Genomic DNA, 9,860 nt, shown 5'->3' on the forward strand with positions numbered 1-9,860 from the left:
CAGAATAAGAGACAGCAATACAAATCTAATGAGATGCAAATACTAAAACCAAAAAGTTAAGTGCAAATTCTGTCGTATATATTTTGAGTTGGAAATAACAGTATGAACTCAGAATATATTTTTTTTCTTTCTAGGAAATATGTATTTATTGGTCTGGTTCACCAAAAAGACCTAGAAGTAGTGATAAGCTGGTAGCAATGAGCACTGCTACTGTTCGTGTTGTGTTCTCATGTTTTTTTTTTTTTGAGACAGAGTCTTGCTCTGTCATCTAGACTGGAGTGCAGTGGCACAATCTCAGATAACTGTAACCTCTGCCTTTGGGTTCAAGCAATTCTCCTGCCTCAGCCTCCCAAGTAGCTGGATTACAGATGTGTGCCACCACATCTGGCTAATTTTTGTATTTTTTTTTAGTAGAGACAGGACTTCACCATGTTGGTCAGGCTGGTCTTAAACTCCTGACCTCATGATCCACCTACCTCAACATCCCAAAGTTCTGGGATTACAGGCATGAGCCACTGTGCCTGACTTTTTTTTTTTTTTAATATATATATATTTTTAGACAGCATCTCACTCTGTCGCCCAGGCTGGAGTGCAGTGGCACAATCTCAGCTCATTGCAGCCTTGACCTCCCAGACTCAAGTGATCCTCTTACCTCAGCCTCCCTAGTGGCTGGGATTATCGTGCAAGCCACCACACCTGCTAATTTTGTTTATTTATTTATTTTTGAGACTGGGTCTTACTCTTTCACCCAAGTTGGAGTGCAGTAGCTCATTCTCGGCTCACTGCAACCTCTGTCTTCTGGGTTCAAGTAATTCTCCTACTTCAGCCTCCCGAGTAGCTGGGACTACAGGCACATACCACCACACCTGGCTAATTTTTGTAGTTTTTGGTAGAAATGGGGCTTTACCACGTTGGCCAGGCTGGTCTCAAACTCCTGACTTTAAGTGATCCACCGGGCCCCTCAAAGTGCTGGGAATACATGCGTGAGCCACCGCAACTGGCTGTGTTGTGTTCTTAAATAACATTTTCCACTAAAAGGAACCAGGCTATTTGTAGAAATACTTAATTCCCTGCTGGAGCTAGAAATGTGCAAGATAAGCCTGGGTCTTCTTGTCTAAAATCAAAGAAGCTCTTGAAGACTTCAGGGTGATGTCAGACAGACACAACAGTCAACTCGATTGGACTATCAGTAGTCAAAGGTGGGAAAATATGAGCACCCAAAAGAATGATGACAGCAATAGATTATAACAGGTCAAAAGTAAAAAAAATCTAGGAGTTCATAATTATGGTTTAAAAAAAATCACCCTATCATTTGTCACCTTTGGAGGTTACTGGAGCACCAACTCATTTAAAAAAAAAAAAATGGATAGGTCGGGCGCGGTGGCTCAAGCCTGTAATCCCAGCACTTTGGGAGGCCGAGGCAGGTGGATCACAAGGTCAAGAGATCGAGACCATCCTGGTCAACACAGTGAAACCCCGTCTCTACTAAAAATACAAAACATTAGCTGGGCATGGTGGCGCGTGCCTGTAATCCCAGCTACTCAGGAGGCTGAGGCAGGAGAATTGCCTGAACCCAGGAGGCGGAGGTTGCGGTGAGCCGAGATCGCGCCATTGCACTCCAGCCTGGGTAACAAGAGCGAAACTCCGTCCCAAAAAAGAAAAAAAAAAAAAAAAAAAAAAAATGGATAGGCCGGGTATGGTGGCTCACGCCTAGCACTTTGGGAGGCGGAGGCAGGTGGATCACCAGAGGTCCGGAGTTCAAGACTACCCTGACCAACATGGAGAAACCCCGTCTCTACTAAAAATGCAAAATTAGCCAGGCGTTCTGGTGCATGCCTATAATCCCACCTACTTGGGAGGTTGAAGCAGGAGAACCGCTTGAACCCAGGAGGCGGAGGTTGTGGTGAGCCGAGATCGTGCCATTCCACTCCAGCCTGGGCAACAAGAGTGAAACTCTGTCTCAAAAAAAGAAAAAAAAAAGGATAAATAAAACCAAAATATCAATGAAGGATTAGTCCTGTCTTTCTTATAAAAATTGTATTCGGGTTAATTAAAGATGTAAGTTATTTATTATTATTATTATTATTGAGATAGAGTTTCATTCTTCTTGCCCAGGCTGGAGTACAATGGCACCATCTCAGCTCACGGCAAACTCCGCCTCCTGGGTTCAAGCAATTCTCCTGCCTCAGGCTCCCCAGTAGCTGGGATTATACGCATGCGCCACCACACCCGGCTAATTTTTCTCCATGTTGGTCATGCTGGTCTCAAACTTCTGGCCTCAGGTGATCTGCCTGCCTTGGCCTCTCTATCTCAGTAGCTGGGATTACAGGCATGAGCCATCAAGCCCAGCAATAAGTTATTTTTAATAGAAGAACCATGGCTAAAAATTTCATGAGGAATTATTGAAATAGAAAATCACTATCATTATAATTTATGCTGAAAATAAGAAATAAGTTGTTGTTGGAAAATTTATCATAAATTAATCAGGCTGACATTACTTGAACCCACTGATCTTGACTTCAACCAAAGTAGGACAACTGGCCATCATGTTTCCCCTAATATGAGGCAATAGAAAGTATACAACATAGGCCGGATACGGTGGCTCATGCCTGTGATAGCAGCCCTTTGTGAGGCTGAGGTGGGCGGATCATGAGGGCAGGAGTTCGATACCAGCCTGGCCAACATAGTGAAACCCCATCTCTACTAAAAATACAAAAATTAGCTGGGCATGGTGGCAGGTGCCTTACCAGCTACTCAGGAGGCTGAGGCAGAAGAATTGCTTGAACCCTGGAGGTGGAGGTTGCAGTGAGGTGAGATTGTGCCCCTGCACTCTAGCCTAGGGGACATAGCAAGACTCCATCTCAAAAAAAAAAAAAAAAAAAAAGTGAAATAATAAAATAAAATAATAATAATGATAAAAGGGCTGGGTGCAGTGGCTTATGCCTGTAATCCTAGCACTTTGGGAGGCTGAGGTGGGCAGATCACCTGAAGTTGGGAGTTTGAGACCAGCCTGACCAACATGGAGAAATCCCATCTCTACTAAAAATATAAAATTAGCCAGGTGTGGTGCCACATGCCTGTAATTCCATCTACTTGGGAGGCTGAGGCAGGAGAATTGCCTGAACTGGGAGGCGGAGGTTACGGTGAGCTGAGATCGCACCATTGCACTCCAGCCTGGGCAACAAGAGCAAAAAAACTACTTCTCAAAAATTAAATAAAAAAAAAAAAAAAATAAAATATATAATACAGCCTTTGAAGTATTCATTCAAAGGATGTGAAGCAGAATCTAGTTGTCAGTTTGTGTAAGCCTAGAAGCAGACCCTGAGACTAGGATTCACTTTAAGTAGTTTATTTGGGAGGCGACCTCAGAAAACTTCCACAATGGAGTAGGAACGTAAGACGGGTCCACTGTAGGCAGCTGGAGCTCAGCCTCACTGGGGAACTTTGACAGACAATGTAGAACAAATTTCAGAGCTGCCCCATCTGCGAGATAAGGGAGCTGGGGTATTTATCTACCAAATCCCTGGCTATTGGCTGAGGTTTGCTGCTGGGGATATTCATTCTCCTGCATTCCTGACTTGCTCAGAGCATAAGTTAGCGTGCTTCATGGTGAGGAAAAGGTCCTTGGGCAGTAAGATGCCAATCTTTGGCATGTAGAAATGAATTTCCAGGGAGATGGAGCAGTATCTAGAGTGTGATACATCAATCAGTACTCTGGATCTAACTACCACTTTACAGTAGAATAAATGCTAGACAATGTCACATGAGGACACGTGGCCAAATCCAGAGTGTGAGAAATTCTACAGGACAAATGATTGAGCTTCTTCCACAAATTAATTACTTTACAAAATATGGTGGGAGGGTTATAGATTAAAACTTTATTTATAATATAAGACTTGAGTGAGAGATGTTTCAACCAAATGCAATGTGTAAATTTTGGATCCTAATTTAAATTTAAAAACTGTATTTTCTGAAATTATCAGAAAAAAATTGAACATGGACTGTTTAGATAATATGAAGAAATTGCTATTGGTTTAGAGTGTGATCATGATATTGTGGCAATGTTATTTTTAAAAATCTTTATCTGCTAGAGACTTTAAAAAATAGATGAAGTCAATATGACAAAATGTTAACAGTTGTTAAATTGAGGTGACAGGTGTATGGGAATTCATACACAATTCTGCCTACCTTTCTGTCTGTTGAAAACTATAAAAGAGGGGAAGGGGAAAAGTAGAAAAGGAGGAGGGGGCACACTAGACTCCCTGGGTTTGAATCCTGACTCTGCTGCTTTCTGGCTGAGTAAATTTGAGCGAGTTACTTAAACTCTCTGTGCCTCAGTTTCTTTATCTGCAAATTAGGCTAATAGTGACTAATTTATAAGATTGGAGTAAGGATGAACCGAATTAGTATCAGTAAAGTGCTTAGAACAGTGCTCAGTAAATATTAGCTGTTATAACTCCATCAAGAGTAAATTTATTTATAACACCCAGGGAATGCTGACTTCTGGTCCAATCAAACCTGGGTAAGGGGTGTAGTTAGGTAAGAAAGGGCAGCTCTCCCTGAAAACATGTAGTTGAGAGCGGAGCAGCGCTCAAGAGAACAGAGGTCTCAGGAGGAGGAGACTATAGTCTGAAAAGACATTTGGAGAGGAGGTGGAACTTCCGAGGTAGGTCTCACTACCGGGAAAGAGGTGGCTTTCAACTGCAAAGAGCAATTCATACACACAATGCAATGTGGGAGGGGGAATGACGTAAAGCCCAAAGCTTTACCGAGTCCCAGGCTGGGAGACCACCTGGGAGAGGAGTGGGGAGTGGTGGCTGATGTTTCCTTCACTCCACCTTGCCACGGGGGACCCAAGGCTCTGAAACAGGAAGCATCGGCTAGTGTGTATCATTAATTAATACCCATTAGTGCACCCCTGACAGTGAGTGCACAGTGCAAATCTCCATAAGTGAGGCTGGTCATGCGTCTAATAACTCTCACTCTAGAAGATGACTAGTGTGCAATTCAAAGAGCTCGTAGGGCCAAAGTTATATCTTCCTGCCTCAACCCAAGTCTCCAAAACCAAAGGAAGCATTAATGTCCCACCCTGGAAAACAGCCAGTCACCTCAATACACTTAGCCAAAGTGAGAATAAGCAGGGTTTGCAGAATGGCTTTAGAGAGTGGTTTGGGTTTGTCTCCCTCCCTCGGAGCCCCTGGCAGGGTAGAAATCCCTAAGACTTCACCACTCCTGGCTCTTGGGTGGAGTATTGGGGTTTTCGGATTTGAGGGAGAAAACTTGCTAACACTCTTCAAGCAGCCTGCTGGACCCTTGGGGAGAATTCTCAGGGCCCAGGAAGCCCAGGTCACTTAGTAGCTGCTGTGTTTTTGCTTCTTCCCATCCTCCACCCCAAACAGGCGTTTTCTGTCTGTCCTGGATTTGAGTGCCTTTTGGGTGAGACCAGCCTTGGTACATGTATTCCCGGCAGCTTGGGAATGAATGCAGAGAGCAGCATGGTACAATGGAATGAAGTTTGAATCTGCAGTTGTAAAAACTGGTTTCAAGTCCCAGTTCTGCCACTTACCTACTTATTTGTTTGTTTGTTTATTTATTTATTTTGAGATGGAGGCTTGCTATGTCGCCAGGCTGGAGTGTGGTGGTGAGATCTCGGCTCACTGCAACCTCCGCCTCCCAGGTTCAAGCGACTCTTCTGCCTCAGCCTCCCGAGTAGCTGGGATTACAGGTGCCCGCCACCATGCCTGGCTAATTTTTTGTGTGTAATTTTAGTAGAGATGGTTTTGTGTGTGTGTATGTGTGTGTGTGTGTGTGTGTGTATTTTTAGTAGAGATGGGGTTTCACCATGTTGACCAGGATAGTCTCGACATCGTGATCCACCCACCTTAGCCTCCCAAAGTGCTGGGATTACAGGCATGAGCCACTGTGCCGGGCCTGTTTGTTTACTTACCTTGGGCAAGTCAGTTAACCTCTCTGAGCTTCTGTTTTCTCATTTGTAAAATGGGAATAATACGAATATCTTGATTACACAGGGTTTTTGTGAGATCAAGTGAGATAATGGGAGAGCAAAGGAAAATTCAAAATTCAATTTCATGTAGAACCCCCATATATAAAACAGAAAAAAATGGTATTATGTATGACTGTGTTTCCCCCAGCTTATCTGTAGTTTCACTTTCAGAAAGTGAAAACCACTTTCATGATTTCAGTTACAACCACAGTCAAAAACTATTAAATGAAGACCTCCAGAAATAATTCATAAGTTTTAAATTGTGCACCATTCTGAGTAGCCTGATGAAATATCTTACCATCCCACTCCATCCTGCCCAGGATATGAATCATCCTTCGTCCAGGATATCCACTACCAGCTCTCAGGTCACTTAGTGGCCTTCTAGGTTATCAGATCAACTGTCGAGGTATCACAATGCTTGTGTCAAGTAACCCTTATTTTACTTAATAATTGCCGTAAAGTGGAACAGCAGTCATAATGGCAATTTGAATATGCTTTATATTAATGACAAATAGGCCGGAAAGTGCTTCCCTTAAGTGAAAAGTGAAAAGTTCTCGACTTAAGGATAGAAAAAAAAATCCATATGCTGAGGTTGCTAACATCTACAATAAGAATGAACCTTCCCTTCATGAAATTGTGACAAAGGAAAAAAGAAAGTTATGCTAGTTTTGTTGTCGAATCTCAAGCTGCAATAGTTATGGCACAGTGCATGATAAGTACTTGGCTGAGACAGATGCAGGGTGTGGGACTATGTTTCAAGAATCCACTGAGGGTCTTGGAACATATCTCCCACAGGTAAGAGGGGACGACTGTATTAACATATTGAAGAAGGTAACTCTAATTCAAGAGGTTGCTTTGATGAATAGGTAAATTTGAAATTGAGATGTTAGATAATAGTTACAATCTTATGTGTTCTATTTATTTCTTAATTTTATTTTGGTTACTCAGGAAAAAAAAAATTCTGATTCCACAAATAAGTAGTTTTAAGTTGTAGCTGTATTTTAAATCTTGCAATCTTAGGATCCTCTTTAATTATCTCAATTCCAGAAGCTTCACAGAAGTATAATGGGAATTTTCCCCTCAAATAAAAATCAATAGAAAAAATGTGCTGCACCCAGATGTGCTCCAAACCTTATGAGTTGCAGTGAGGAATTTTTTTTTTTTTGAGACAGAGTCTCGCTCTGTCACCAGGCTGGAGTGCAGTGGCACGATCTTGGCTCACTGCAACCTCCACCACCTCCCATGTTCAAGCGATTCTCCTGCCTCAGCCTTCCAAGTAGCTGGGATTACAGGCACGCACTACCACACCCAGCTGATTTTTGTGTTTTTAGTAGAGATGGGGTTTCACCATGTTGGCCAGGATGGTCTCGATCTCCTGACCTTGTGATCCACCCGCCTCAGCCTCCCAAAGTGCTGGGATTACAGGCATGAGCCACCCCACTCGGCATGTGGTGAGGATTTTACAAAACCGTCTATGTGGAGCACCTAATGCTGCCTTCCTCTTGCCTTCCTAACATCCATTTCCCTTTATGCTTACAGCACCCAATTTTTCTCCACCATTTTTAGTCCATGTGATTGTGGAAAAGCAGGGTCCATAAGGTTTCAGAGGTGGGCATTTGAAGGAGGCCTGGCCAATCAGAGCTTTGCATCTGTAGCAGATACCTCTGATTGGCCAACCTAACTCCCATTCCCAACCTCCTTCTCCCTAACTCACTTCAGTGAGAGTCTCCAGAGGAGCAAATGGTTCTCCGAGACTCCCTTAAAGGGAGAAGTGACTTTGTGACCTAGTATAGCCAGTAGGTTGTAAACAAGTCTGCCAAATACCTCTGGGAAATCTTTTCATTATATATAGAGGAAGAGTTGATGTTCTCTTCTTACTGCCTTGAACATGGTTGTGTTTTTTTGAGCTGCAGCAGCTATTCTGTAACCATGAGGCAAAGGCCAAGAGCATTTTCAAGTTGCAATTCATTCCTGAACCACTAAACTAGCAGTGGCAACCGCCTACCTCTAGGCTTTCTGTTATACAAGCAAAATAAATCTCTATTAAAAAAAATCTCAATTTTTTTTTGTGAGATATAGTCTTGTTCTGTCAACACGCTGGAGTGCAGTGGTGCCATCTCAGCTCACCGCAACCTCTGCCTCCCGGGTTCAAGTGATTTTCCTGCCTCAGCCTCCCAAGTAGCTGGGACTACAGGTGTGTGCTACCACGCCCAGCTAATTTTTGTATTTTTAGTAGAGATGGGGTTTCACCATGTTGTCCAGGATGGTCTCGATCTCCTGACCTTGTGATCTGACCACCTTGGCCTCCCAAAGTGCTGGATTACTGTGTGAGCCACTGTGTCCAGCTATAATTCTTTATTTTTTAAACGCCTCTTATCTTCGTGCTGATAGTCAAGTTGTCTGGTTTTTTTTTGTTGTTGTTGTTTTTTTTTAGATAGAGTGGCTGGAGTGCAATGCTGCTATCTTGGTTCACTGTAACCTTTGCCTCTTGGGCTCAAGCAATCCTCCAACCTCAGCCTACCCAGTAGTTGGTACTACAGGTGCCCAGGCTGGTCTTGAACTCCTAGGCTCAAGTGATCCACCCACCTCAGCTTCCCAAAGTGCTGGGATTACAGTGTCTGTTTCTTATAGTTGAAAACATTCCTTAGCCTGGTGTGGTGGAACATGCCTGTAGTCCCAGCTACTCGGGGGGCTGAGGTGGGAGAATCACTTGATCCCAGGAGGTGGAGGCAACCGAGTGAGACTTTGGCATTCCTAACACAGCATCTCACTAACAATCACTAGTCATAAGGAAAATAGAAGAAAATAGAAATCACTACAGATTGCAAATGATTTTTGTATTATTTTTTAATTTTTATTTTTATTTTTTTTTTTAGATGGAGTTTCACTGTTGTTTCCAGGCTGGAGTGCAATGGTGTGATCTCGGCTCGCCGCAACTTCGGCCCCCCCAGATTCAAGGGATTCTCCTGCCTCAGCCTCCCAAGTAGCTGGGATTGCAGGCATGCGCCACCATGCCAGGCTGATTTTATATTTTTAGTAGAGACAAGGTTTCTCCATGTTGATCAGGCTGGTCTCAAACTCCCAACCTCAGGTGATCTGCCTGCCTTGGCCTCCCAAAGTGCTGGGATTACAGGCATCAGCCACAGTGCACAGCCTATAGCCTATAAATGCCTTTAGTAAGCATGCATTTACTTGGTAACCAGGGGAAAAATGAAGATTAAAATAATTTGATAGCAACAACTCAGACTTTCAAGACCCAAAGGATAGAAGCAGGCTGATCCATTGTCAGGAGACAGACTCAGGTGTGACCTTTTGATGTTTAAGTTTCCTTATCTGTAAAGTGGAGATAATTTTCCTAAGTATCTACTTCCTATAAAGAATGTTAGAATTAAATAACATAGTTTTCTTGGGAAGCCAAGGTGGGCAGATCACTTGAGGTCAGGAGTTCGAGACCAGCCTGACCAACATGATAAATCCCCGTCTCTACTAAAAATATAAAACTTAACTGGGCATGGTGGTGGGCACCTGTAATTCCAGCCACTCGGGAGGCTGAGGCAGGAGAATCACTTGAACCTGGAGATGCAGGTGCAGTGAGCTGAGATCATGGCACTAGGTTCTAGCCTGGGTGACAGAGCAAAACTCTGCCTCAAAAATAAAATAAAATAAATAACATAGTTTTTTTTTTTCTTTCTTTTCTTTTCTTTTTTTTGAGACAGTCTCACTCAGTCACCCAGGCTGGAGTGCAGTGACATGATCTCACTCACTGCAACCTCTGCCTCTGTATTCAAGTGATTCTCCTGCCTCAATCTCCCAAGTAGCTGAAATTACAGGTGCCTACCACCATGGTGGCTAATTT

The sequence above is a fragment of the Sapajus apella genome, unplaced genomic scaffold, assembly GCF_009761245.1.
Source record: "Sapajus apella isolate SASKATOON/1434 unplaced genomic scaffold, GSC_monkey_1.0 scaffold69, whole genome shotgun sequence".
NCBI classification, from domain to species: domain Eukaryota; kingdom Metazoa; phylum Chordata; class Mammalia; order Primates; family Cebidae; genus Sapajus; species Sapajus apella.